Consider the following 7,294-nt stretch of genomic DNA (forward strand, 5'->3'; position numbering starts at 1 on the left):
AAACAGCTACCCAGTATGCTCCTTTCCTTCTGGCACTTGGTCAGAAGAATTACTCTTTGTCCACTTCTGTAGTGCACTTAATTTCTGCTGATTGAAAGGTTCATATGCTAGCTACCAAAACAACTTCCATGCAGACCTGTCAGCAGTCATGCCTTGAATTCCTTCCACTATTGTGTTTCATTGCCTCACTGCCACCCCTGTTGCCTCCTCTGAAATGCCCCTAAACTGTCTGTTTCTAAGATCTGGTCCTATGATTCTATCGGTTGAAATAAAAATATGAACACTATATCATCCATCCAGCTATATATTTGTGGATACACAAAGGCAGAACTACCTTTCTTTGTCTAATTTAATGGTTTGAGTTTTTATAATACAGCACATATAATACAGTTTTATAATACAGTTGGAGATGGAGTGGGGCCATTGAATACTTGAGAATTAGTAAGGTTTTAGCAGTAGATTGTTATTTCTAATGTGGTCCATAGCAATGAAATGCATTTCCTTATGATGACAGTTTTATGGCCTGCAAGGAATTAATTTACTATAGGTTTAAGTCCATATACAAGTGACTACATCTGTAAAAACACAAAGTGTAAGTGTCAATAATTGTTAGTTGCAGCAAGGAGACCACAAATTGATCAGGTCCTGGAAGAAGAGAACACTTACGAGACTTAAGTTAGCTGTCTCAGTCAGACTCCAGTAGATATGACCTGACACATTCAGGTATACTGATAAGCCACATTTCTCTCATTTAACTGGGATCTATAGTCCATCCTATTATTTAGTTATATCAGTAATGATTTAAAAGCCCTTGTTTTAGTGATCTAAATTTTTTTCCTAACCTAATGAAACTCCCAAGAGTTCATTAGGCTTTTCTGTGTGTTAGACACATAATAGTAAGAGTGAAGCCTACTTGTGTGTGTGCTCAAAGTCTGTCCATCACTGTGGTCCTGGGTTGTTCTCAACTGGCCCTATGACAAGTCTATTGAAACAGTGAGTATGTGTACATGCAAAAAAATCACAAAGAAAACCCAGTTGTTAAAATTCTAAATACCTCCTGTAGGAAGTTTACAATAGGAAATCAGCTATTATTTCTCTGTGTTAAGAAAAAAAATGCAGTCAAAATACTTATTTTTCTCCTCTTCCATCTCAAATGAATGCTTCTTAATTTCAGTGTTTGATGAATGACTTTTGTTTCCCCTCCTAGCAATCTGACTTTCTTGATCCGTGTTCCTAAAGATCAGTTGTGCAGGACATACAGGTGTTAGCACAGCTGGCTTGCTGATGACAACTCTGTCCATATAGCTATCTAGTGTGTCATCACTCATATTGTTCAGTGTCATTCTGACCTAGCCAAGCTAAAAATGGTACTCCAGCTCAAGAGGGATTTAAAAACCTTCACAAAGTAAAGATAAGACATTGCCGAATGTCATATCCATGCGCTTAACTGTTTCGGTTTGGACATATCTAAATAACTAATTTCAGGATGCATTTGCCTTTATCTTTTGGTTTTCCTTGTTGGTATTAGGATGATTTTTTTGTTTTTTTGTGGGGGATTGTTTGCTTGTTTTGGTTGGTTGAGGTGGGGTTTTTGTTGCATTTTTAGGTTTTTTAAAGGCTGAATACTTGAGTATAGTTTGCCTTGAGTAAGGAGAAATCATTGGAGAATTGTGGAATTATTAAATTAATTAACTGTTATTTTCTCCAGACACAGTTTCCTTTTAAGCCCAAGGTCACTGAAATCTTTTAATAGGGGATGTATTCTAGTGCCCATCTTGCTGCTCAGAGAAGCTTAGTTGCTGTGGTCAACATTTGCAAAAAAACAACTCTGGATCAAATGAACATCTTATTCAACAGACCATGTAGTGTGTGTATGTAGTAATGTAAGAAATCTTGAATTTATCTTATAGGTAAATCTGGGATGGTACTCTGCTCTGAAAATTAATTTCCATAATCTTGACTAGTCTTGAAGGGAAAAAAAAAAGCCAAAAAAAAAGCCAAGCACATCAAACACAAAACATCAGTTTTATGAGATATGTCTCCTTACACAAACACTGTTATAAAGCAATTAATGCTTTCCTAGAAACCACCTGTGAAATGGCTTGTTTTGTAATTAAATACAGATTTGTATGTCAGTAATCAGAAAGGATAGTCACTGAATCAGTTTGCTAATACAGAAATTTTCAGTAGTTATTCTATTGAGGTAAATATTCGGTATAACTAATTGTGATAATGTATGGCCACCTACACTAAGGTATGCCAAAATGCTATTTAAACCTCCACTATCAACAGAAGTCAGACCCTTGAATTTCTATTTCTTCTTTTGATGAATGAATGTGCAATGATCTGATGGCTTTTAATGACTACTCAAACCTAACTGTGATGGCCACATAAAAGATACCCATCCAATTGTTTCCCTTTCCCACCTGTATGACATTCTTGTTTAAGCAAAATACATTGTAATTTGGTGTAGTTTTCTTTTCACCCCTCTCAGGGGAAAAAAAAAGAAAGCTTTGGTGGGGTGTTTTTGCAGCTCAATTGACTAATTTGGTTCCAAATACCATTTGTCACCTCATTTTCTCTCTAATTGTGTCTATAATTCTCCAGTCTTTAGGTGGTTGGTTATAAGTGCCTTCAGTTTAAGATACAGTCTAGTCACAGGCAGTCTCTTTACTTCTGGAGTGCTAAAATCATTGATTGTTGAAACATCCTGATAGAAAATACTGTATCTTAAATTATACAGGCCCTCATTCAATAAGACAAATATATACTTTTTGTAGTAATTTTCTTACTTTCAGAGCAGACTCAGACTGGTGTTAAGAGCAACCAATATTAACAAATTGACTATGATTTAACAGGGTGCTGTGGGATGTACTTCTTTGGATATTCTTGTGTCAAATCTTGCAGCAAATCATTTGGGGTCTGTATTCCCTTAAATGAATAACACTTAGGTTGATCACTAGAGAGCCCAAAGTATATGAATGTATAATGAGGAAAAGAATCTGTATCAGCAACTTGAAGAACTACTGCTATCAAAACTATTCAGTATTATTATTGTTGGTGCAACTTCCTTCCTGTATATTCACATGTATTTTTAATATAGAGTAAGAAAACTTTTAACAATTCATACTAAACATGAGAAAAATAGGAAGTGTTCTTGAAGGTTTAATTCTCTCCAACAATGTATGTAATTTTTTTATTATTCTTCTTAGTTCTATGATCATTTGTACAACAAAGACTTGCCTTCTTAAAGCAGCTGCTATGTAACTTACTTCTGGTAAAATGCTTCCCATGGCAAAGGACTCTGTCCAGTATTCTTAATCTGTGTAATGTGGCCCCCAGTGTACATGCTGCCATGGAGGTATTGACACTATGAAGCTAAATCAGTCACATACTTGCAAGACTGTGGGTAAGACTAAGATTTATGTTCAAACTGCTTTCTTCTACTTAAAAAGCTCTAAACTCATTTTTTGTCTATTGTATGTCACACATGCAGAACACATAGCAGTGTGGTAGAAACCATTTTGCTCTTTTAGAATGATTTCTGTCTTTGCAGCTTCTGTTATATAAGCAATATGGTCATCTCAAGGACAAACAAATTAAAGCACTCTTTTCAATTCACTTCTCATCAAATCTTGTTCTGTTCTTTAAATTGCAGGTGATATGCTATTTAAAATGAGTAGGAAATTAAAGAAAAATAAGCCCAAAAATAAGTATTTTTTTAGTATAGGGTTGGTGAACTTTGAACTTACAAAGTGTTCTTGCATATAGCTTACACTGTGAAGTTTATATATATAAATAATTTTATATTCTTTTTCACCATAAGAAAGCATTTCATTAGGAACAAAATAAAGATTAAAATCTCAGGTTTGTTGTACCAGTCAAATAGCAACTGGGAAAAGTCATTAGGAAGGGCTGAGCACATTCTAATATCATTTACAACTTTCTAGTGTTTAGTACCATACCTCTATTGGCATAACTGGATATACCCACCTCAAACTGTGCTTGGAAAAACCAAAGTGAGAGCTGGAGTGGACTGTAGACAAAACTATTATTAACTTGAGCAGCAGAAAATTTTAAAGTTCATTTTTGGACATACAGAATTAGCCCATCAAATTCTAGACCTTGGTTCAGTCAATAATGTAACTTCAGTTTATTATTCAGTTTCAGCTTTGATCTGAATTAATGAGTACTTTATTGATTTTAAATTGAGTGGCTATAGTGTTGTCTTCTTTGTTGCTCTCCTAATTAATTAAAAAGTTAAACACTGTCATAAGTCACTCTTCTGCTTTACTTTAAAATGCTATGAGTATTGTAGAAGAGTGTGGATCCATTTGTGATTTTGCCTGTTTTCAGGCAAATACTGTTTTCAGATAGTATTTATATATATCTAAGCTAAAAGAAAAATATAATGATCGTATTTAGAAGCATGGTCATGATAATTTACTCTGTATAAAATCATTCTTGTAACTTTTCAGTCTCAACTAAAATTATGTTTACCAAAATCAGAAATGGCCAAAACCACTAACATTGGATAAATATAAATTTATGTAATTTTTCTCTATATTAATTTTAGAGCATAGGGAAGTGAAACTGGTTTTAGACATTTTTGATCATTGCAATAAGCCAGATTAGATGATTAGGTGTTTTAGATTTGAACATAAAGCTCTCTAGCCTCAGGAGACCTTTCAGACAAAATTTAGATTTCATACAGAGGGGAAAAAAAAAGTCATTAAATACAAAAAAGCTCTGAAAATTGTATTTTAAAGCTTAATTGCATAAGATGGTTCTTCTGTCTGTTGAGCTTCCAAAAAAACTCTCTTTTAAAAAGGAAATGAAGTCACCCATTTTACCATTGCCTCGTAGTTCTGTAATGCAAGTTTGTATGTGCATATTGTTTTTCTTGCATTAGAGAATGAGCAAATAAGTACAGTTTCCCAACTCCTGTTGTTTTGTTTCTGGATCTCAAAAAGCCAATAGACAGAAGTTACTGAATTAGTTCTTTACTAAGATTTCATACAGATCTGGTCTCTCCAACATGATTCCATGCAGGCATGACCATTATAGCTTTCCAGTTCTTGAACAGGTAGGCAACTTGGAATATTTTCACTTCTAGTGAAACAATATAGTGATATTTGTACAGCATACATCCAGTATTCTGTACTTAAAATTTTTCCTGAATCATCATGAGTATTTTCCAAAGGGAAAGTCTGTCTTAATTTTCAGTTTCTCAGTATGCATACTGATAATGAGATGTACTCTCTGCAGTCTAAGTATTTACAAGCACAAAAAAAAAAGCTTATTTATTTTTTTAATTGTGAATCGTCATATCAAAAATCACACTCTCTAAGAAGTTAATACATACTTTTCTGATGCAGTGGTATTAATGGCATTTGTTTACCACAATGCAGCCATTTAAAAAATAAGGTTTATATTTTATTGTTCAGTGAGTGTCAGACCCCAATACCGAAATAGAGAGTTTGAAACTAATAGGGTTAAAAGGACTTCTACTGTCTGTATTGTGTATATATTATACCTACATTGCTTATACATTGTTTTGTTCCCCCTAGTATTAGCAATCTGCTTTTGTACTTTGACATAGGGATTTCCCTCGTGAATTTTGTCACAGAAAAAAGAGAATCATCAATATCGCAGTTAAACTTGACTTTCAAAGCTAATAGTATCTCATTTGGGGGCTGAAATTTAATAAATTTTCTTTGATTCTGTTTGAGTTTTTAAACATCAAACAATGAATTGGCCAGGGTGCAGTAAAATATTTAGATCTATTGACTACGGTTCAGAAGGGTAGAAGGCAAAACACTGGTGGTTTGATGTTGATAAATTCTTAGTACCTTAATCCACATTAATGTTTTCTTTTATCTGTGTGCATACTGGCAGCAAAGACACTGAAAAGTTGGTGTGTATATATAAGCTATAAAAATGTAAATCAAGTGTGTGTGTGTGTGTGTGTGTGTGTGCGTGCGCGTGCGTGTGTATTTAAAGCAATGCATTTTGTTATATTCAGCAAGGTTAACATCTGACCAGAATTACACATGCTGACAGAACACTCTAGAGAGTATGTTTGTTCCATAGGACTGTATATCCTGAACCTAGTGCACTATGTGTGCAAAAAATGTGTAGAGGACCTTTCCTGTTATAAAAATTGCATCATAGTGCATATGTTTGGCAGCCACAGGTATTGACAGGAATTCTTTAGGTCAACTTGGGAAATGTAGGGCTCCCTATTCCCACAGAACAGAGGAACGAATAAAATAAAATCTCTTCTTTGTATCAGTAGATTTTCCCATGTTTCTTTCAATCACAGCAGATTTCAAAGGCTCTACTATTATTTGAAATCTGTTCACTCATAATCAACATTTTACAAGACTCTAATTTTGTAAGTGGTTACAGAAAAATAATCTGGGATTTAAAATGAATAGATCTATGTTTTAATTCACGATCAGTGCATTCTTGTGGGCAAGGCAGCCTCTAATAAAAAACTGACATTTATTAAAAAGTACTTAGTAAATGGTATATCTATTGATTTATATGTATTTGTAATACATCCAGTATATGTTTGAGTATATATTCAGTATATGTCTTAGTATTAGACTGCATATTAGGTCATTAAAACAGTAAATTATTTTTGCAGTAGTCACTCTTGCTACTCAACAGATACAGTGTATGCCAAATGAGTGGATTTAATCTATTCGTTTATACTAATATATATTTGTATGTGTGTCTATCCATCTGTATTAGAATATAATCTGACTACTGGGATCTCCTGGAGGCAGACATTGTAAATTTTGTATTAAATAGAATGAAATATGGGTGCGTGGCACGGTGCGGTGCACCAACATAGGCGGCGGTGTGGCTGTGGAAAGGTGCGCGTTAAGGACGTCCCACAGGCTGTCCGTGCCGGCAGACAGAGGCACGACATGTTGCGATAGGCAGTGCAGCGCTGCAAGCGCTTCCCGGAGCGCTCCGGCCTTCCCGCTGTGCCGCGCCGTGCCCGAGGACAAAAGCGCGGCCGGCGCTGCCGCGCGCGGCCGGCAGGTGGCACTGCGACACCAACGGCGCGCGGGTCGCCGGGCGGCTCGGGCTGAGCGCGTCCGGCTGCCCGACACGGCCCGGACACCGCCGGACACCGCCGGACACCGCCCGGACACGGCCCGGACACGCTTTGTGAAAACCCGGGCCTGCCCCCTCTCTGGAAACCGCGCTAAAGTCCATTAATACCACTCAGTGCGTTAAGTCTTACACCGAGTCCGCAAAAAGCAAGCATTTCTTTCTT

At 36.0% G+C, this 7,294-nt stretch overlaps 1 protein-coding gene across 10 annotated transcripts in view; it reads left to right on the forward strand.

Annotated features, from left to right (window-relative positions):
• Positions 1-7,294, forward strand: part of CCDC171 (coiled-coil domain containing 171) — a 155,530-nt gene that overhangs the window by 105,261 nt on the left and 42,975 nt on the right. The window lies entirely within an intron of this gene.

Source organism: Parus major, chromosome Z, assembly GCF_001522545.3.
Source record: "Parus major isolate Abel chromosome Z, Parus_major1.1, whole genome shotgun sequence".
In the NCBI taxonomy this organism is placed as follows: Eukaryota; Metazoa; Chordata; class Aves; order Passeriformes; family Paridae; genus Parus; species Parus major.